Source organism: Aegilops tauschii, chromosome 2 (genome assembly GCF_002575655.3).
Source record: "Aegilops tauschii subsp. strangulata cultivar AL8/78 chromosome 2, Aet v6.0, whole genome shotgun sequence".
NCBI lineage: Eukaryota > Viridiplantae > Streptophyta > Magnoliopsida > Poales > Poaceae > Aegilops > Aegilops tauschii.
The window spans coordinates 55,734,003-55,757,189 of NC_053036.3; the positions used below are offsets into that span (position 1 = coordinate 55,734,003).

At 43.9% G+C, this 23,187-nt stretch overlaps 1 long non-coding RNA gene across 2 annotated transcripts; it reads left to right on the plus strand.

Moving 5' to 3' along the window:
- Positions 1 to 14,872: 14,872 nt before the first annotated feature.
- LOC109784570 (uncharacterized) lies at positions 14,873 to 22,935 on the plus strand. Of its 2 annotated transcripts, none has more exons than XR_005770490.2 (8): positions 14,873 to 15,012; positions 15,578 to 15,736; positions 15,837 to 15,962; positions 16,043 to 16,170; positions 16,275 to 16,535; positions 16,690 to 16,853; positions 17,423 to 17,515; positions 22,734 to 22,935. It is a non-coding gene; the product is annotated as an uncharacterized lncRNA (long non-coding RNA). The 2 variants fall into 2 exon arrangements; XR_005770489.3 differs by lacking the exon at positions 22,734 to 22,935 and adding an exon at positions 17,614 to 17,805.
- Positions 22,936 to 23,187: the final 252 nt, after the last annotated feature.

Sequence of the window (23,187 nt, forward strand, 5' to 3'; positions counted from 1 at the left end):
AATATACAAGCCAAGTTCTATAATGAAAAATTCCGACTAGTATATGAAAGTGACAAAACAAGAGACTCTCTATCATGAAGATTATAGTGCTACTTTGAAGCACAAGTGTGGTAAAAGGATAGTAACATTGTCCCTTCTCTCTTTTTCTCTCATTTTTTGGGCCTTCTTTTTTTTTTATGGCCTTTCTTCATTTTTTCCTCACTTGGGACAATGCTCTAAAAATGATGATCATCACACTTCTATTTATTTACAACTCAATGATTACAACTCGATACTAGAACAAAGTATGACTCTATATGAATGCCTCCGGCGGTGTACCGGAATATGCAATGAATCAAGAGTGACATGTATGAAAGAATTATGAATGGTGGCTTTGCCACAAACACTATGTCAACTACATGATCATGCAAAGCAATATGACAATGATGAACGTGTCATGATAAACGGAACGGTGGAAAGTTGCATGACAATATATCTCGGAATGGCTATGGAAATGCCATAATAGGTAGGTATGGTGGCTATTTTGAGGAAGATATAAGGAGGTTTATGTGTGAAAGAGCGTATCATATCACGGGGTTTGGATGCACCGGCGAAGTTTGCACCAACTCTCAATGTGAGAAAGGGCAATGCATGGTACCGAAGAGGCTAGCAATGATGGAAAGGTGAGAGTGCTTATAATCCATGGCTCAACATTAGTCATAAAGAACTCACATACTTATTGCAAAAATCTACAAGTCATCAAAAACCAAGCACTACGCGCATGCTCCTAGGGGGATAGATTGGTAGGAAAAGACCATCGCTCGTCCCCGACCGCCACTCATAAGGAGGACAATCAAAGAACACCTCATGTTTCAAATTTGTTACATAACGTTTACCATACGTGCATGCTACGGGACTTGCAAACTTCAACACAAGTATTTCTCAAATTCACAACTACTCAACTAGCACAACTTTAATATCACTACCTCCATATCTCAAAACAATCATCCAGCATCAAACTTCTCTTAGTATTCAACACACTCATAAGATTTTTTTTACTAATCTTGAATATCTAGCATATTAGGATTATTTAAGAAAATTACCATGCTGTTTAAGACTCTTAAAATAATATAAGTGAAGCATGAGAGAACAATAGTTTCTATAAAACAAATCCACCACCGTGCTCTAAAAGATATAAGTGAAGCACTAGAGCAAAAACTATATATAGCTCAAAAGATATAAGTGAAGCACATAGAGTATTCTAATCAATTCCGAATCATGTGTGTCTCTCATCAAAAGGTGTGTACAGCAAAGATGATTGTGGTAACTAATCAAACAAAGACTCAAATAATACAAGACGCTCCAAGCAAAACACATATCATGTGGTGAATAAAAATATAGCTCCAAGTAAGTTACCGATGGAAGTAGACAAAAGAGGGGATGCCTTCCGGGGCATCCCCAAGTTTTGGCTTTTTGGTGTCCTTAGATTATATTGGGGTGCCATGGGCATCCCCAAGCTTAGGCTCTTGCCACTCCTTGTTCCATAATCCATCAAATCTTTTACCCAAAACTTGAAAACTTCACAACACAAAACTTAACAGAAAATCTCGTGAGCTCCGTTAGCGAAAGAAAACAAAACACCACTTCAAGGTACTTTAATGAACTCATTCTTTATTTATATTGGTGTTAAACCTACTGTATTCCAACTTCTCTATGGTTTATAAACTATTTTACTAGCCATAGATTCATCAAAATAAGCAAACAACACACGAAAAACAGAATCTGACAAAAACAGAACAGTCTGTACTAATCTGTAACTAACGCAAACTTCTGGAACTCCGAAAATTCAGCCGAAATAGGAGGACCTAGATAATTTGTTTATTGATCAGCAGCAATTGGAATCAATAATTTATCAAGTTCTGGTGATTTTTAACAATTATTTTCGTGAACAGATAGTTTCTGGAAATTTCAGCAAGATCAAATAACTATCATCCACGAAGATCCTATAGGTCTAACTTGGCACAAACACTAATTAAAACATAAAAACACATCTAACCAGAGGCTAGATCAAAGATTTATTCCTAAACAGAAGCAAAAACAAAAACAAAAAAACTAAAAATAAAGTTGGGTTGCCTCCCAACAATCGCTATCGTTTAACGCCCCTAGCTAGGCATAAAAGCAAGGATAGATCTAGGTATTGCCATCTTTGGTAGGCAATCCATAAGTGGCTCTCATAATAGATTCATAAGGTTATTTTATTTTATTTCTAGGGAAGTGTTCCATGCCTTTCCTTAACGGAAATTGGAATCTAATATTCCCTTCCTTCATATCAATAATTGCACCAATCGTTCTAAGGAAATGTCTACCAAGAATAATAGGACATGAAGGATTGCAATCTATATCAAGGACAATAAAATCTACGGGCACATAATTCCTATTTGCAATAATAAGAACATCATTAATTCTTCCCATAGGTTTCTTAATAGTGGAATCCGCAAGGTGCAAGTTTAGAGAACAATCATCAAAATCACGGAAACCTACAAATCACACATAGTCTTTGGAATCGTGGAAACACTAGCACCCAAATCACACAAAGCATAGCATTCATGATCTTTAATTTTAATTTTAATAGTAGGTTCCCACTCATCATAAAGTTTTCTGGGGATAGAAACTTCCAACTCAAGTTTTTCTTCATAAGATTGCATTAAAGCATCAACGATATGTTTAGTAAAAGCTTTGTGTTGAGTGTAAGCATGTGGAGAATTTAGCACGGATTGCAACAAGGAAATACAATCTATCAAAGAGAAATTATCATAATTAAATTCCTTGAAATCCAAAATAGTGGGTGCATTAATATCTAGAGTTTTGATTTCTTCAATCCCACTTTTACCAATTTTTGCATCAAGATCTAAAAACTCAGAATTTTTGGAACGCCTTCTAGGTAAAGGTGGATCATATTCAGTCCCATCATTATCAAGATTCATATTGCTAAACAAAGATTTAATAGGGGACACATCAATAACTTTTAGATCTTCATCTTTATTTTCATAGAAATTAGAAGAACACGCTTTCACAAAGCAATCTTTCTTAGCTCGCATCCTAGCGGTTCTTTCTTTGCACTCATCAATGGAAATTCTCATACCTTTGAGAGACTCATTGATATCATGCTTAGGTGAAATAGATCTAAGTTTCGAAGAATTAACATCAAGAGAAATTCTATCAATGTTCCTAGCCAATTCGTCAACTTTAAGCAATTTTTCTTCACGCAAAGCATTGAAATTCTTTTGCGAATTCATAATTCTTTAACACTAGTCTCAAATTCAGAAGGCATCTTATTAAAATTTCCATAAGAATTGTTGTAGGAATTACCATAATTATTAGAGGAATTACTAGGGTACGGCCTAGGATTAAAGTTTCCTCTATACGCGTTGTTACCAAAATTATTCCTACCAACAAAATTCACATCCATAGATTCATTATTATTCTCAATCAAAGTAGACAAAGGCATATCATTAGGATCAGAAGAGACACTTTTATTAGCAAATAATTTCATAAGCTCATCCATCTTTCCACTCAAAACATTGATTTCTTCTATCCCATGCACTTTTTTATTAGTAGATCTTTCGGTGTGCCATTGAGAATATTTAACCATAATATTATCTAGGAGTTTAGTAGCTTCTCCTAAAGTGATTTCCATAAAAGTGCCTCCCGCGGCCGAATCTAAAAGATTTCTTGAAGGAAAATTCAATCTAGCATAAAAATTTTGTATAATCATCCATAAATTCAAACCATGAGTAGGGCAATTACGTATCATTAATTTCATCCTCTCCCAAGCTTGTGCAACATGTTCATGATCAAGTTGCTTAAAATTCATAATATCGTTTCTAAGAGAGATGATCTTAGCGGGAGGGAAATACTTAGAGATAAAAGCATCTTTGCACTTATTCCAAGAATCAATACTATTTTTAGGCAAAAACGAAAACCAAGTTTTAGCACGATCTCTAAGCGAAAAAGGAAATAGCTTCAATTTAACAATATCATTATCCACGTCTTTCTTCTTTTGCATATCACACAAATCAACAAAGCTATTTAGATGGGTAGTGGCATCTTCACTAGGAAGGCAGGCAAATTGATCTTTCATGACAAGATTCAACAAAGCAGTATTAATTTCACAAGATTCAGCTTCGGTAAGAGGAGCAATCGTTGTGCTAAGGAAATCATTGTTGTTGGTATTGGAAAAGTCACACAATTTAGTATTGTCTTGAGCCATAGTGACAAGCAAGCAATCCAACACACGAGCAAACAAGAATCAAGCGAAAAAGAGGCGAACGGAAAAGAGAGGGCAAATAAAACGGCAAGGGTGAAGTGGGGGAGAGGAAAACGAGAGGCAAATGGCAAATAATGTAATGCTGGAGATAAGGTTTTGTGATGGGTACTTGGTATGTAGACTTTTGCGTAGACTCCCCGGCAACGGCGCCAAAAATCCTTCTTGCTACCTCTTGAGCACTGCGTTGGTTTTCTCTTGAAGAGGAAAGGGTGATGCAGGAAAGTAGCGTAAGTATTTCCCTTAGTTTTTGAGAACCAAGGTATCAATCCAGTAGGAGGCCACGCACAAGTCCCTCGCACCTACACAAACAAATAAATCCTCGCAACCAACGCAATAAAGGGGTTGTCAATCCCTTCACGGTCACTTACGAGAGTGAGATCTGATAGATATGATAAGATAATATTTTTGGTATTTTTATGATAAAGATGCAAAGTAAAATAAAGGGTAATAAAAATAGCGAAGTGTTGGAAGATTAATATGATGGAAAATAGACCCGGGGGCCATAGGTTTCACTAGTGGCTTCTCTCATGAGCATAAGTATTACGGTGGGTGAACAAATTACTGTTGAGCAATTGACAGAATTGAGCATAGTTATGAGAATGTCTAGGTATGATCATGTATATAGGCATCACGTCCGAGACAAGTAGACCGACTCCTGCCTGCATCTACTACTATTACTCCACACATCGACCGCTATCCAGCATGCATCTAGAGTATTAAGTTCATAAGAACAGAGTAACGCTTTAAGTAAGATGACATGATGTAGAGGGATAAACTCATGTAATATGATATAAACCCCATCTTGTTATCCTCGATGGCAACAATACAATACGTGCCTTGCTGCCCCTACTGTCACTGGGAAAGGACACCGCAAGATTGAACCCAAAGCTAAGCACTTCTCCCATTGCAAGAAAGATCAATCTAGTAGGCCAAACCAAACTGATAATTCGAAGAGACTTGCAAAGATAACCAATCATACATAAAAGAATTCAGAGAAGATTCAAATATTGTTCATAGATAAACTTGATCATAAACCCACAATTCATCGGTCTCAACAAACACACCGCAAAAGAAGATTACATCGAATAGATCTCCACGAGAGAGGGGGAGAACATTGTATTGAGATCCAAAAAGAGAGAAGAAGCCATATAGCTAATAACTATGGACCCGAAGGTCTGAGGTAAACTACTCACACATCATTGGAGAGGCTATGGTGTTGATGTAGAAGCCCTCCGTGATCGATGCCCCCTCCGGCGGAGCTCCGGAAAAGGCCCCAAGATGGGATCTCACAGGTACAGAAGGTTGCGGCGGTGGAATTAGGTTTTTGGCTCCGTCTCTGGTAGTTTGGGGGTACGTAGGTATATATAGGAGGAAGAAGTACGTCGGTGGAGCAACATGGGGCCCATGAGGGTGGAGGGCGCACCCTGGGGGGTAGGCACGCACCCCTACCTCATGCCTTCCTGGTTGATGTCTTGACGTAGGGTCCAAGTCCTCTGGATCATGTTCGTTCCGAAAATCACGTTCCCGAAGGTTTCATTCCGTTTGGACTCCGTTTGATATTCTTTTTCTGCGAAACTCTGAAATAGGCAAAAAACAGCAATTCTGGGCTGGGCCTCCGGTTAATAGGTTAGTCCCAAAAATAATATAAAAGTGTATAATAAAGCCCATTAATGTCCAAAACAGAATATAATATAGCATGGAACAATCAAAAATTATAGATACATTGGAGACGTATCAGTAAATCGCCGAACGGCCGCTGCGATGTCACGCTCCTCATCTAATAGGTCAAGTGCTTCCTGACGTGCTTTTTCATTGTCAGCTTCAACATAAGCCGCCACGCGGGGCGAGTCATGACCGATGTCACTAGGGAGAACCGCCTCTGCTCCGTAAACCATGAAGAAAGGCGTGTAACCCGTAGACCTGTTGGGGGTGGTATTAATGCTCCATAACACCAAGGTAACTCTTCCACCCAACAACCCGGCGTCTTCTGCAGGGGAACCATAAGCCGGGGCTTGATGCCTCGCAAAATCTCTTGATTGGCTCTCTCAGCTTGACCATTAGATTGGGGGTGAGTCGCTGATGACACATCAAGCCGGATGTGCTCACGTTGACAAAATTCTTTCATAGCACCCTTGGACAGATTAGTGTCATTATCAGTTATGATACTGTGGGGAAAGCCAAAACGGAAAATCACCTTTTTCATGAACTGAACTGCCGTAGCCGCGTCACATTTACTGACCGGCTCTGCCTCAACCCACTTTGTAAATTTGTCGACCGCCACCAGGGGGTGTGTCTTTTTGTCCTTGGACCTTTTGAAAGGTCCAACCATATCCAGCCCCCAAACTGCAAATGGCCAAGTAATTGGAATCATCCTCAATTCTTGAGCCGGCACATGGGCGCGTCGTGAAAACTTCTGACAACCATCACATTTACTGACCAGATCCTTAGCATCTGCATGAGCTATCAGCCAATAAAATCCATGACGAAAGGCTTTAGCCACGGGAGACTTTGAACCGGCATGATGACCACAGTCCCCTTCATGAATCTCACGCAAAATCTCATGGCCCTCTTCTGGAGAAACACAATGTTGAAAAGCCCCTGTAACACTGCAATGATGCAGCTCTCCATTGACAATTGTCATTGACTTAGACTGCCGGGTTATCTGCCTGGCTAAAGTTTCATCCTCAGGTAACTCGCCCCAGGTCATATAAGCCAAATAAGGGACTGTCCAATCAGGAATAGCATGAATGGCTGCCACCAACTGAGCTTCTGGGTCAGGAATAGCCAAATCCTCCTCTGTAGGTATCTTGACCGACGGGTTATGCAAAACGTCAATAAAGACATTAGGCGGCACCGGTTTACGTTGAGAACCCAACCGGCTTAAGGCATCAGCCGCTTCAGTTTTTCTCTGATCCACATGCTCAACTTGATGACCCTTGAAGTGACCAGCAATAACGTCCACCTCTCGTCGATAAGCCGCCATGAGTGGATCCTTAGAATCCCAGGTACAGAGACTTGTTGAGCCACCAAATCGGAGTCACCAAAGCACCTTACCCGGCTTAAGTTCATCTCCTTAGCCATCCGAAGACCGTGGAGCAAGGCCTCATATTCAGCTGCATTGTTAGTGCAAGGGAACATCAAACGGAGAACATAACAAAATTTATCACCTCGAGGGGAAGCTAGCACAACTCCAGCCCCCGAGCCCTCCAATTGCCTGGACCCATCAAAGTGAATAGTCCAATACGTGTTATCCGGTTTTTCCTCAGGCATCTGTAGCTCTGTCCAGTCATTGATGAAATCCACCAGTGCTTGAGACTTGATGGCCGTGCGAGGCATATATTTCAAACCATGAGGTCCAAGCTCAATGGCCCACTTGGCTATTCGACCTGTGGCTTCTCTGTTTTGAATGATATCCCCTAAGGGAGTAGAACTAACCACAGTGATAGGACGACCCAAAAAGTATTGCTTAAGCTTCCGACTGGCCATAAACACCCCATATACAAGCTTCTGCCAATGCGGATACCTCTGCTTGGACTCGATCAACACCTCATTGTTGTAGTAAACCGGCCTCTGAACCGGGTACTCTTTGCCTGCCTCCTTCCGTTCCACCACAATGGCTACGCTGATAGCCCGGGCATTAGCAGCCACATATAACAATAACGGCTCTTTATCAATAGGAGCAGCAAGAACGGGTGGCTCAGCCAACTATTTCTTCAGATCCTCAAATGCTTGATTAGCAGCATCACTCCAAACAAAGTGATCCGTCTTCTTCATCATCTGATAAAGAGGAATAGCCTTCTCACCCAGCCGGCTTATGAACCGGCTCAGAGCCGCAATACGACCCGCCAGACACTGAACATCGTTAACACACGCTGGTATAGCCAAAGAAGTAATGACCTTGATCTTCTCCAGGTTAGCTTCAATCCCTCTGTTGGAGACCAGGAAGGCCAAGAGCTTGCCTGCTGGTACACCAAAGACACATTTGGCCGGGTTAAGCATCATCTTGTAGACCCGGAAATTGTCAAACGTCTCCTTCAAATCATCAATCAGGGTCTCCTTCTTTCTTGACTTCACCACAATGTCATCTACATAAGCATGAACATTGCGCCCAATCTGATTGTGAAGACAATTGTGCACACATTGCTGGTAAGTTGCCTGGGCACTCTTGAGCCCAAAAGGCATAGACACATAGCAGAAGGCTCCAAAGGGAGTTATAAAAGCTGTCTTCTCCTGGTCCTTAACCGCCATCTTGATCTGATGATAACCAGAATAAGCATCCAAAAAACTCAAACGCTCACAACCCGCCGTAGCATCAATAATCTGATCAATACGAGGGAGTGAAAAAGGATCAGCCGGACAAGCCTTGTTTAAATCCGTGTAGTTCTAGCATCGGGTTAGCCAACCACTTAGGATGAAAAACTTCCACAATAAACCCAGCTACCAAGAGCCGGGCTACCTCTTCACCAATGGCCTTACGCCTTTCTTCATTAAAACGACAAAGAAACTGCTTGACCGGTTTAAACTTGGGATCAATATTGAGAGTGTGCTCAGCGAGTTCCCTCGATACACCTGGCATGTCAGAAGGTTTCCATGCAAAGATGTCTCGGTTCTCATGGATGAACTCGATGAGCGCGCTTTCCTATTTCGGATCCAGGTTAGCACTGATGCTGAACTGCTTGGATGAACCGCCAGGAACGAAATCAACCATCTTAGTATCATCTGCTGACTTAAACTTCAAAACTGGGTCATGCTCTATGGTTGGCTTTTTCAAAGATGTCATGTCCGCCGGATCAACATCGTCTTTATAAAATTTTAACTCCTCCGTTGCACAAACCGCCTCAGCATAGGCTGCATCACCTTCCTCGCACTCCAAAGCGATCTTCTGGCTTTCGTGCACAGTGATAGTTCCCTTGTAACCCGACATCTTGAGCTGTAGATAAACATAACAAGGCCTGGCCATGAACTTAGCATAAGCCGGCTGTCCAAACAGGGCATGATAAGGGCTCTTGATTTTCACCACTTCAAAGGTCAACGTCTCCGACCTAGAGTCATGATCATCTCCAAAAGCAACTTCCAAAGCTATCTTACCAACTAGATACGCCGATTTACCTGGCACCACGCCGTGGAAAACAGTGTTCGACGGTTTAAGATTTTTATCTGTCAACCCCATGCGACGGAAAGTTTCATAATAAAGGATATTGATGCTGCTCCCTCCGTCCGTGAGTACCTTGGTGAACTTATACCCTCCAACTTGAGGTGCGACCACCAACGCTAGGTGACCCGGATTATCAACCTGGGGCGGGTGATCCTCTCGACTCCACACAATGGGCTGCTCAGACCAACGCAAGTAACGGGGAACTGCCGGTTCAACGGCGTTCACCGCCCTTTTATGAAGCTTCTAATCCTGTTTGCATAAACTTGTGGTGAAAACATGGCACTGCCCACTATTCAACTGCTTTGGGTTACTCTGATACCCAGATTGCTGCTGTTGATTCCCCTGACCTGATTGTTGATGGTAGCCACCCTGATTGCCTTGATTACCTTGGAATCCAGAGCTAGAACCGCCACCGCCATAACCCGGTCCATGAGAGCCGGATCCTAAGCCACCACCCGGCCCATGATTGTCTTGAAAAAGATTGGAATTTTTGAACTCCTTCATGATGAAGCAATCCTTCCAGAGGTGCCCAGACGGTCTTTCCCGCGTCCCATGTCTTGGGCAGGGCTGATTCAGCAGCTGCTCAAGATTGAGGCCTGACCCCCCCAGTCCGTGGGGGCGGTTTACCCTTACGACGCTGACCATTATTCTGCGTATTGGTGTTAGCCACAAAGTCCAAACTATTATCAGCTTTGCGCTTATCGTTGTTTCCATGGTTCACCGGATTATGCTGCTGCCCCCTGGTGCTGCTACTCTTCTTTCCCTTTCCCACCTTTTCATCATCAGACTCGGGGGTCCTTCGTACCATCAGAGTCAGCATACTTAACCAGAGCCGCCATGAGTGTCCCCATGTCATTGCAGTGACGTTTGAGCCGCCCTAATTTCTGTTTCAAGGGCGTGAAACGACAATTGTTCTCCAACGTTAAGACTGCTGAATCGGCATTGATACGATCTGATGAGTGCAGGATTGTTGGAACCCGGCGCACCCAATGGGTCGTCGATTCACCTTCTTCTTGGACACAGGAGGCCAAATCCACGATTGACATAGGCTACTTGCACGTATCTTTAAAATTCTGGATAAACCGGGCTTTTAACTCGGCCCATGACCCAATGGAGTTGGCTGGCAACCCCTTCAACCAAGTACGAGCTGTCCCTTCCAACATCATGGTGAAGTACTTAGCACATGTTGCATCGTCAACATCCAACAGTTCCATTGCCATCTCATAACTCTCAACCCATGTCTCAGGAGGTAAATCGGCAGTGTAGCTGGGCACCTTACGGGGACCATTGAAATCCTTGGGCAAACGTACGTTACGCAAAGCCGGCACCAAACACGGCACACCAAGAGTCCTGAAGGTCACACCTGTCTTCACCGAAGTTGTCGGACGAACCGGGGAATGCTAATGAACCGCATACTGGGCCGCCAGTTCGGCCTCCCGACGCGCTCTTCCTTGATCCACGGCGTTCTAGGCATTAACCCCACCACCTGTCGGGTTATGTCCACGGGGCGGGTTACGGTTCCATCCACTGCTTGACATGGTCGGTTCCTCAATATGCCTGCTATAACTCCGGCTTGGGCGAGGGGTTGAATGAATCCTATCACCACTGTAAGAATAAGCCTGCTGCTGAACCAAAGCCGTCTGAAGAAGCTCTCTAGCCCTTCACATCTCAACCGCTGTTGGAGACTCGCCTTCGACTGGGAGAGCCGCCAATCGTGATGCGGCAGCGATCATGTTATCCAAGGGGTTAGAATAATGACCCGGTGGCGCCGGCACGTGCTGCGGCGGGATATTGTCTTGACGAGGCGGGTCCGTCGTGCGCGGCTGAACCGGCGCCCCCGTTCCAGGTGTTTCAACCCGGTTTACCACTGGCTGGCTACTGGTCCCTGCTCCGGGCGTGTTAAAGAGATTTCTCGCCTCGTAAACCGGCGGCAGGCGGGTCCGATGCCTTCTCCTCATGACATCGTTCGACGCGTTCTGATCTAGCATGAGCCGGAAAGACTCTGATTGAACCCGCTGCGCCTGAACATCCAAAGCGGCCTGCTCTGCGGCCATCCTAGTGTTTTCTATGCTCAGCTCTTCCTTGGCCTGTGCTATCTCATCCCGCAACTTTGCAACTGCCGCGTTATGCTGATCCTGATCGGCCGGATTAACCACCGTTGTTAACAATGTTGTCAGCTTATCCAACAAGTCGGTTAAGACTTGAGCCGGCGGGCGCACAGGGCCCCCTGCCCCGGCAACCATGGCTGCTGCTGATCCGGAAATCATCTCTGCTGCAGTTGATGAGTGCTGCACCGGCTGTGTTCCGGCCATGAAGATCGCGACCCTGTTCGGCGGCTTATAGGGGTCCGGAATACTGTCGCCATCGGAACAGCCCCCAAGCTGGCCGTCTTGCAGTTGATACATTGACTCGGTCTCACTGGTGGATGACTCACCATCGGAATAGACAACCGTCTCGTCACCAGATGCCGATCTATCCACAGATTCCGCTCCATGGATGAATCCCACGAAGGCACGATTCATGGCGGACCGAACCCGGGCGGGTCTCGCACGCTGAGCCGTCTCGAGGATGTCGGTGCAGATGTCCGACTCAGGGCCCGGTTCGCCGATCTTGCCAATGAAGACGTGAACTCCGCCGAAGGGGACCCGATATCCGTACTCAATTGAGCCGGCCTTGGGGCCCCAGCCTGCGTCGTCGATGTAGAGCTTGCTGCGACGACTCTTGGTCATCCGGCCCACGGCGTATCCCTTGATCCCTTCAAAATTTCCCTCTAAGAACTTGAAACCATCGTGCGATAGCCCCACGGTGGGCGCCAACTGTCGTGGGGTTGTCACGGCAGATGTCCTAGTGCAAGGACTTAGTCATGGAGCCATCACAACGAGATTAGCTTAAAGGGGTTAAACAGGACAAAGGACACGGGGAGTTTATACTGGTTCGGCCCCTTGCGGTGAAGGTAAAGGCCTAATCCAGTTTGAGGTGGTATTACTTAGGGTTTCGATGACCAGGGAGCGAATACGCTTAACCTGGCTCTCGATCTCTTGTTTCTTGTCCCTAAACCGCCGCCGGGTCGTCCCTTTATATACACAGGTTGACGCCCGGCGGTTCACAGGATCCCGGCCGGCTCATAAACGTGTCCGGCTCGGTATCTACTCTTTTCTACCTTACAATACAAGTCATACACCTATGGCGGTTTACATCTATGGGCCCTAACCCGCCTGGGCTTTGGACCTTTTTATTAAGTCTCCTTTGTAAGTCGCCATCTTCTATGTCTTCATGGGCTTCAATACTGGTAAATCATCATGAGTATACTCCGGCCCCTCCTGGGCGGTTTATACTCAATAGTTATATCCCCAACACACATGAATAAGACACGGTAATGACATGAATTTGTCTAAAATGCATGATGTGGATATTTCACTTGACCAATTATGATGTGGCAGACATGCTAACTTGGTGGGGGTAGAAGAGTAAGTATTGTAAGAATTAAAAGTAATGGATTTGATGCATGATTGAAAAATATTAAAGTTAATGGTTGCGGTGCATGGTTGAAAAATAGTGTTAGTGGATGCTGACATGGCACACTTGGTGAGTTAGATGGCCGCATGTTGAGAGAAATTGCTTATAGTGGGGATGAACTTTCTAAGAACTAGATAATGCCCCGCGCGTTGCTGCGGGAACCTTGGTAAAACATATGTATACATAGAAGCTAGAAACTAAAACTATTGCGAAAATAAATTTAAGAATACTTTGCGGATACATATTGAAAACAATAAAGTATATGAAGCATGTGACAAAATGTTGTATAAAAGAATAAATCTATTGGATTGAAGTCAAACAGAGAGCCATTTTTAATAAAAAAAAGTGTAACACGGCCTACATATATTTGCTACAATGTACGAATATATGCGGACGCGGTGTTTTGGCTCCTAGGTGCATACGCACCCATTATCTAAATACACATTTTGAAAAGTTGAAAAAATCGGAACAAAAATTTCGTGGGTATATCCGGACATTTTATATGCTTGCACAAAGTTTCGGTGAAAAACGACGTTTTTTGTTGCTAGTGTAAAAAAGATAAAAAAATGCAAAATTAATAGTTGTAATGAACTATCGAAAATTGTCTTTTTTACACAAGCCACAAAAAACCCCGTTTCCCACCGAAAACATTGTGCACGCATAAAGAATGTCCGGATATACACACGGGATTTTTGTTCGAAATTTTTTAACTTTTCAAAATGTGTATTTAGACAATGGGTGCATATGCACCTAGGAGCCATTGCCAATTTCTAGGGCATTTCTACAAAATGTGTAACATGACTTACATATATTTGTACAGGTCATGCTACAAAAAGTGTAACATGACCATCTATGCCCGCACAAAAAATAAGTGGAACAAATTAACATGCATGGTTGTTGAGGTGACATGGTTGCATGCGAATTGTAACTTGACCACATGCATGACTTGATGATGTAGCATAGTTGCATGAAGAGGAAAAATAGGTAGTGGGTTGCAACTATTTAAAAATAGAGGATATAGAATATAGGATATGCATTCTAGAACCTTCCCTGTAATAGTATTTCTTCATTTCTTTGTTTTTCTTTCTTTTATCTATTTCCTTTTTTTCTTTTCTAATTTATGTTATTCTTTTTTAATTTTTCTTTTTCATTATTTTCCTTTTTCTTTTATTTTAAATCTTTTATTTATTTTATTATCCCCCTCTTTTTACTTTTATTTTTTTTCCATTTTCGAACATATTTCAAATTCGTGAACATAAAAGAAAATAATGATAACTTTTCAAATTTGTGAACATTTTAGGAAATTGTAATTTTTTTCCCAATTTGTGAACATTTCGTACAATTTCCCAACAATGTTTCGAAATCACGATCATTTATTATAATTTTGCGAACATTTTTTGAATTTTGCGAACAATGTTTTAAAAGTTACGATCATTTTTTAAAATAAATTTATTTTTTGAAATGGATGAACATTTTTTAAATCAATGAAAAATTTCTTTTAAATTTATTTTTTGAAATTGGGAAACATTATTTTAATTTGCTTTTTCTAAATGTTTTTGAGCATTTAAAAAAATCATGAATGTCTTCAAAATTCTCAAACATTTTTTGAATACTCGAAGATTTTATAGTTTCCTGAACATTTTTCAAAATCATGAACAATTTCTGAATTCATGACCATTTTATGATTTCTCATATATTTTCAAATTTGGATATTTTTTGAAATGCAGTGTTATTTTAAAGAAGAAAAACAGAAAAGAAAAAACGAAATGGAGAAAACAGGGGCGTCCCTTCCTGTACATGTGCGGGCCCAAAAGCGCTTGCTTTGTGGGATCGGGGGGCGCGCGTTTCCTTCCTATTTGGCGCGCAGGTCGCCTAATACGTTGTCCCGAATTTTTTATGAAGCGTGCAACTGCGCTCGGGTTGAGTATAGGACTTTCGAACTTGTCCAACCTACAGCCGCCGCGAGATCGAGTCGCCTCCGCTCGTGCTTCGTCTCCGACCACGGCGACTTCGTCCTCCGTCTCCCTCCTCTTCGGTGAGCTGTCCACTCCTCCCTCAACCCCGACCCACCCTCCTCCTCAGTCCACAAGCAGCTCCTTCGCCGGCTGACATCCAGGGCCTCCCTCTAACCCTGCCATCAACCCCGAAACCTAACCCTAGCTAGCTCGCCGGATGCGCGGACAGGAAGGCGTCGGCGATCTCATGAGTTCCAGTCGCATATATACACGGCATTCCCTATTACTTTTAAATGTTGCTTAGCTTCTGATTGGTGACTGATTGTGTGCCTTCTCTTCTCGGCGAGTCAGATTTTTCCCTCGATGTTTCTCTGTCGGATACATCTCTTGCTTCCTTGTTCCTGTCCCGAATTTGACACGAACCAACCTGTGGATGTAACACCATGCAGCACAAACTATAATTAACCTCTCATCTCCTACATATAAGGCTAGCTTTGTACTAATTCAATAACCATCGTCATATGCTTTGAAGTAACTATATTACGTAGCAATCTTTTCAAGCGTGTGAGCTGATTGGTTTTACAGCCTTGCTTTTTGCTGGCTACTAATCACCTAGTATTTTGCCTTGATTTCGTCCTGCTCTAGGATTTGGAAAGATGCCGACATCTATGAGATGCGGTGATGATCTCACAAGGAGTACAAATGAGGAGCTAATAACCAGCAAGGCTGACTCGAAGCCGAGCTCAAATGAGAACCTAAGAACTTGCAATAGTGTTGGAAAGTTGATTGAGTCATTGCCTCCAGGTCAGCTGGTCACTTTTTTCCCCTGCTTTTTGCACACGTTTTTAACAACTCAGTGAGAGCACTTACAATTGTGGTTTTATGTTATATTTATTTTAAGTAGGTTCAGGTGCTACTGATACTGCCGGACTTGGCAGCTCTAGTGGTTCTGCTCGAGATGTCTCCGACTGTTCCGGTGGAGCTCCATCCAAAACGACCCGTGGTGTCGTCTGGATTTACTTGTTTGATGGTGATCTTGCTTTTTTAAGCTTCTGAATTCCCTAAACACACATTGATCTGCAGTAGCAGTTAACTTTTGATCTTTTGTAGGAGACACCATTGTGTTTTTATGCTCCGGCCTTCCTATAGAACACAATCCGTCTTGCACAAAAGTGTTGACCTCAACAAATTTGGCTGCAGCTATGAGGGACAAAACAAAATCCAGCTCTGCCATGAAGGTTGGTAATTAACTATTTCCCCATTTTGCTTGTTCTGCTGTTCATTTTAAGTCATTATAATTGTGGCAATTCTATATTCTCTTCTTGCTTTGTTGTCATTTCAGATTCAAGTGCGCGATGCATTTAGTAATGTTGCCCCTGGGTGCTTGGAGGAATGTGAGTAAGATGACGGGACTGTTAGGGCTGCTGTTGTCAAAGTGACAGGGTTCCTTGATGTTTGTGAAGTACATCTCCACCATGGGTTGGAAATTCCGCCCCTCATTGTCGTAGTAGCCGTACACTTTAATGACTCTGGTGGAGCGACGGCTGTAAAAGAGATCCTGAGTAAAAAAGTTTCAACGCCTTCCGAGACTGTGCTTTGCAAGGTATGTTGTCAGTTTGTATCTTCCTTACATGGTAGAGGAAATAAATGAATAATTTATTTCGAGGAATCAGAATGACCTAATCTGTGCCCCATTAGATGCCACTTTTACTTTGTTTGATGCAAACCTTGTTGATTTTCGCTCTTTTATGTGCTAGGCTGGTGATGGCGAGCCACTCTTTGACGGTGATGGGAACTTTGTTGGCATGGTTATTTTTTCCGATGGCAGGCATGTTTATGTGCAAGGAAGTGTAATTTTTGAAAATTTGGTGGAATTTGCAAGAAGGATTAGGGTACGCGTGCGACAGCAGGAACGATATAGGTATGTCTCGTCCTGAATATAAAAGCAGTATTTTTCCAGTTTGCTTATCCACACTTGTCTTTCATCGGTCATGGCTGTGGTTTCACATTCGGTGGTCCTAATCATGAGCCGTGGATGGACAAGGACAGGCATTTGTAATTTTTTTTTTAAGTTGTGAATCCTACCTCATGAATTACTTGATTTCTTTGCTACGTGTACATAGATATATTTTGCACCTGGATCATGTGTCCTAGTAGCTCACTACGATTATTGACATGATTTAAGAAAACAGAAATCATGATCAATAAGCCATGTTGTCTGATCTTAGATTTCACTGTTAGGTAGGGCGTTGAAGCTAGTACGTGTGTTTGTCTAATGGAAAGAAGGAACATTTTCATTCAAGCTTAAACATAAACAATTGAACTTTAGACTTATGACACCTCGTAACTCTCGGCGTCTACAGGCGTTAAAGTCATTTCCCCCTATCTTTAGTTCTACATGGGTTCCATACATTCATGTTTTTGGTCTATTCGTATTTGATGTGTTCTGTCGTGGATTTGATTAAGTGGGTTCATTATGCTGTGCTGCAGACGTTCTATGAGCGAAAAAGGCAAGCGCCGGTGCCGACATGATGTCTATGATGATCCAGTAAAGAGAAAGAGAACCTTCTTGTGATCTGGAAGGTGAGCAACACTGGCCACTCCTTAATAGTAGTACTGATTATGTTATATGTGAGTTTATTGCGGGTGATGCAAGTGTAGTCTTTTTTCTGTAAGTGCAGAGGCGATGGCACTAGGTTCAGGAAGAGCGGGCTGGCGCGACAAGTGGCGCAGGAGCCCTGGCGTAAGCGGGAAGATTTGAACGAGTCAAGTGGGTCGCGCTGTAAGTCATGGGCCTTGGGCCGGAGTCGGTGTGTGTGTGTGTGGGCTTGCGATTTATAAGCAAGCGAGGACACTGTAGATGATCAAGTTTGAAATTCTGAGCCTCTCGCTGTCTCTCTCTCGTCCTCTCTGTTCTTATCCTCTCCCGAGCTACTTTCCCCTTCTCCTCACCATGGCCTCGCCTCCTTGTCTCTCCCAGTAGCTACCTCACCGCCGGCGACTCGGTCCGCTCCACGGTCGTGACAGTCTGGTATCAGAGCCGTCGATCCTCGCCGCCGCCGCGCCGGGCTGCGAATTTTTTTCCCGTCTCGTACCTAGCAAATCCGAGGCGACGGTAGCGGATCACCCTAGGGTTCGATCTGCATAAATCCTGACCTGAGGTGGGTTGATTCGGGGAAAATTCGCGACGACGACGACCTTCAAGCCCAACCCGCAGACGCGCTTCATCGCTGACGAGATGGAGGCGTTCCAGGAGCGGATGCTCAAGGAGTTCGCCGAGCTGCGGGTGGCCCAGAGCAAATGGGAGGCGGTGGACGGCATCTGCGCGCAACTAGACGCCCTCGACGCGAAGATCTCTGAGCAGTCAGCGCGGTTGGATCAGGTTCAGGTCAAGGTCGACCTCTCCTGCGACACACTGGGGCAGGTACAGCAGACGCACTTCCATGCGGTTCAGTCGGGGAAGCTGCACACGTTAGGCGAGAGCTCGTCGCCAACGGCATCCGAGGTGTCAGATGGCATACTGGGGGCTGGCCCTGGTGGCGCAACTCGTGCTCCACCGCGTCCTGTTCAGGTACCGATCAAACCCATTGGCTTCCCTCCGCCTGTGCTACCTGTAGCAGAGGAACATGTAGCAAAGCGTCCATGGATGCCTAAGATGGATTTCCCTAGGTTTGACGGGTCTGATGTGCGGATTTGGCTTGATAAATGTGAGGCGTTCTTCAGGCTGTACAATATACCTGACAGTTTTAAGTTTACGTCGGCCTCGCTGTATCTGACAGATAATGCCGCTCACTGGTACCAAGCATTTAAGCAAACAGGTGCTCTGCACACTTGGGACCAATTATGTGCAGCGATTCTGCAGGAGTTTGATGTGAATGTGTACCATCAGAAGATGAAGGACCTGATGATGCTCAAACAGACTGCAACTGTGGAGGAGTACAAGCAGCAATTCTTACAGTTGGTGTATACAGTCAAGTTATATGAGACAACTATCAGTGATACCTTCCTGGTTACTAGGTTTATCATGGGTCTCAAGGAGGAGCTCAGATCATCAGTGGAGTTGCTTCCATCAAGTGTCCAATTGGCAGCTTTATATGCTTCTGTTCAGGAGGGTTTACTACTGCAACAGAAATCCACCAAATCAAGTTTCATCAAGACATCATATGCTAAGTCTGACAACAAATCGAGTCTGGCTACCGGAGAACTGTGGAAAGCCAAACTGCTTAAGGAATATCGCAGAGCCAATGGGCTGTGTTATAAATGTGGGGAGAAATTTTCCCCTGGCCATATGTGCAATCAGGCTCCTGCTCCTAGAGCTCAACTGAAGGCAGCTGAACTAGTGGATCCCCATGAAATAATTTCAGATGCTGTACTTGATGCTTTAGTACAAGGTGATCAGCAGGAGTGTGCAACCATTCAGCTACAGCATTGTCAGGTGCTGCTCATCCAAAAACAATACAGTTGAGAGCTTTAGTGGGTAACAAGGTGGTGTTGATCTTAGTGGACTCAGGCAGCACCCATACGTTCGTGGATCAGGCTTTACTGAGCAAGATTTCAGTTCCAACTGAGAAACTACAACATCCAATGCAGGTCAGAGTTGCTAATGGGCATACCATTCAGTGTACTGAAGTGGCACCTAAAGTAACTTGGTGGATGCAGGGGCATAGTTTCACTAATGCTATGCAGGTACTTCCTTTAGGAGGTCATGACATCATCCTGGGTATGGATTGGCTGGAACAGTGGGGTGTCATGCAATGTCACTAGGCTAACAAATGGATTCAGTTTCAATATGAAGGGCAGACAGTGAGATTACAAGGTGTACTACCTGTCAAACAAGAGGAAATTACAGAGGTGTCTGCTGATCAACTGCTGAAATGGGAAAAAGGAAATGAGGTGTGGGCTACTGCTTTACTGAACAGAATAGTAATGGCACCTGAAACTGAAATTCCAACTGAAGTTCAGCAAGTGTTGGATAGAAACAAAGAAGTATTTCAAGAACCTACCAGTTTACCACCTCATAGAGTGTTTGATCACACTATCAACTTACTACCAAACACTGTGCCTGTAAACTGCAGACCCTACAGATACTCCCCTCTACAGAAAGATGAGATTGAAAGACAAGTGAAGGAGATGTTGGACAGTGGTCTGATCACACCCAGTATGAGTCCTTTTGCTGCTCCTGTGATGTTGGTCAAGAAAAAGGATGGCACTTGGAGGTTTTGTGTGGATTACAAGAGACTCAATGCTGTAACATAAAAAACAAATTTCCTATGCCAGTCATAGATGAAATTCTGGATGAGTTAGGAGGTGCTAAGTGGTTTTCTAAGCTGGACCTGAGAGCTGGATATCATCAGATCAGGATGAAAGAAGAAGACGAATCTAAAACAGCATTTAAAACACACCATGGGCAATTTCAGTTCAGAGTTATGCCATTTGGACTAGCTACAGCTCCTGGTACTCTCCAGTGTGTTATGAACTTCATATTTGCTGGAGCAAACAGGAAATTTGTGCTAGTATTTATGGATGATATCCTAGTGTTCAGTTTTACACTGGAGGAACATCTAGAACATCTTCAATCAGTGTTTGATATACTCAAAGAACAACAGTTGTTTGTCAAAGAAAGCAAATGTGCTTTTGCCCAACAGTCACCGGAATATTTGGGCCACATAATCTCTGACAAGGGAGTAGCTACAGATCCTGCTAAAACTGAAGCAATGCTACAGTGGCCTGTCCCTACAAATGTGACTGAGCTCAGAGGATTTTGGGGGCTCACTGGCTATTACAGGAAATTTGTCAGGAACTATGGTTTATTGGCAAAACCTCTAACGGCCCTTTTGAAGAAGCAAGCCTTTGCATGGTCTGATACAGCTCAGCAAGCTTTTCAACTCCTCAAACAAACTATGAGTGCCACACCAGTGCTAGCTCTGCCCAACTTTGAGAAAACATTTACTGTGGAAACAGATGCATGTAACACAGGGGTGGGAGCAGTGTTATCTCAGGAAGGACATCCTGTGGCATATTATAGCAAGGCTTTGGGAGTGACCAGCCAGAAGAAATCCATTTATGAGAAGGAATTTTTAGCAATTATGATGGCAATTGACAGGTGGAGATCCTACTTGGTGAGAGCACCTTTTGTAATAAAAACAGACCATCAAAGTTTATGTCATCTGGGATCAAAACCTCACATCTGATCTTCAGAGAAAGGCCATGAATAAACTGGTGGGTTTGCAATTCTCTATTCAGTACAGGAAAGGAGTGGAAAACACTGCTGTTGATGCATTGTCCAGAGTGGCACATCTGTTTGCTGCTCAAAGTGTGTCAACAAGCAAACCTGTGTGGGTACAAGAAGTTCTAAACTCATATGTTGTAGATCCAGTGGCCACCTCTATGTTGCAGAAGCTTGCTGTAGATCCCAATGCTTGTCCTGGGTTTACTTTGCAGCAAGGGTTGTTGAAACAAGATCACAAGATCTGGGTGGGAGCTAACACTGGGCTACAAACTAAACTCATTCAGGCTTTTCATTCCACTCCTGTGGGTGGTCACTCTGGAATTTTACCCACATATCACAGAGTTAAGCAGCTGTTTAGTTGGTCCAACATGAAAGCTGATGTGGAAAATTTTGTGAAACAGTGTGGCATTTGTCAGCAAGCAAAGCATGAGTTATGCAAAGTACCAGGACTGCTGCAACCTTTGCCAGTGCCTGATAGTCCATGGCAGTCTATAAGTATGGACTTTGTGGAAGGTCTTCCAAAATCTGATGGGTTCTCTGCTATTCTTGTGGTGGTAGATTGTTTCACAAAAGTGGGGCATTTTATTCCTTTGAAGCATCCGTTTACTGCAGCCTCTGTTGCAAAGGTGTTTCTGAACAATATAGTTAAATTGCATGGTCTGCCGCTGACTATTGTGTCTGACAGAGACAAAATATTCACTAGTGCTTTCTGGAAGGAGCTCTTCAGAGTATGGGGCACTGAGCTGCAAATGAGCACATCATATCACCCACAGACAGATGGGCAAACAGAACGAGTAAATCAATGTCTGGAGATGTATTTGAGATGTGCAGTACATGAATTTCCAGCAAAATGGGCAGTCTAGCTACCTCAGGCAGAATTTTGGTACAATACTTTATACCATTCTTCCCTGGGGTGTACACCTTACAAAGCTCTGTATGGCTATGCTCCTAATATGGGACAGTTGAGAGGACATCCAACTTCTCTCAATCCTGATGTTAATACTTGGCTGGCCACTCACACTCAGCATACACCAGCACTCAGAGAACACTTGGCCAGAGCTCAGTGCAAATATAAGCACTATGCTGACAAGAAACGCTCCGAAAGGGAGATTTCTACTGGCGAAATGGTGTATTTGAGGTTACAGCCCTACGCTCAGTCCACAGTGGTGAATCGTCCTTGTCGCAAACTTGCACTGAAGTATTTTGGGCCTTATAAAATTATGGAGAAGATTGGAGCAGCAGCTTATCGTTTGGAATTACCACGAGGCAGTCAGATCCACCCAGAGTTCCATGTATCTCAACTGAAGAACCATGTACCCGATCATACGCCAGTGTTTGCATCATTGCCGGTTCCGATCGATCTTTCTGCTCCTGGGGTTTTACCTGAAGAAATTCTCAATCGCCGACTGGTCAAAAAGGGCAACACCTCTCAGTTGCAAGTGCTGATTAACTGGGCAATGATACCTGCAGCTTCGGCCACCTGGGAGGACTATGATGTGCTGAAACAACGATTTCCAGATGCACCAGCATGGGGACACGCTGGTTCTTCAGGGGCGGGTACTGTAAGTGCAGAGGCGATGGCACTAGGTTCAGGAAGAGCGGGCTGGCGCGAGAAGTGGCGCAGGAGCCCTGGCGTAAGCGGGAAGATTTGAACGAGTCAAGTGGGTCGCGTTGTAAGTCATGGGCCTTCGGCCGGAGTCGGTGTGTGTGTGTGGGCTTGCGATTTATAAGCAAGCGAGGACACTGTAGATGATCAAGTTTGAAATTCTGAGCCTCTCGCTGTCTCTCTCTCGTCCTCTCTGTTCTTATCCTCTCCCGAGCTACTTTCCCCTTCTCCTCACCATGGCCTCGCCTCCTTGTCTCTCCCAGTAGCTACCTCACCGTCGGCGACTCGGTCCGCTCCACGGTCGTGACATTTTCTTCTATGGTTAACTAATAAGGTACTAATGTGTTGTTTAGTAGTACCACCTTAGGTACGTTTAGCCTTATTACATATGTCCATCAGTATCTCATAGTTAGCTTTTTT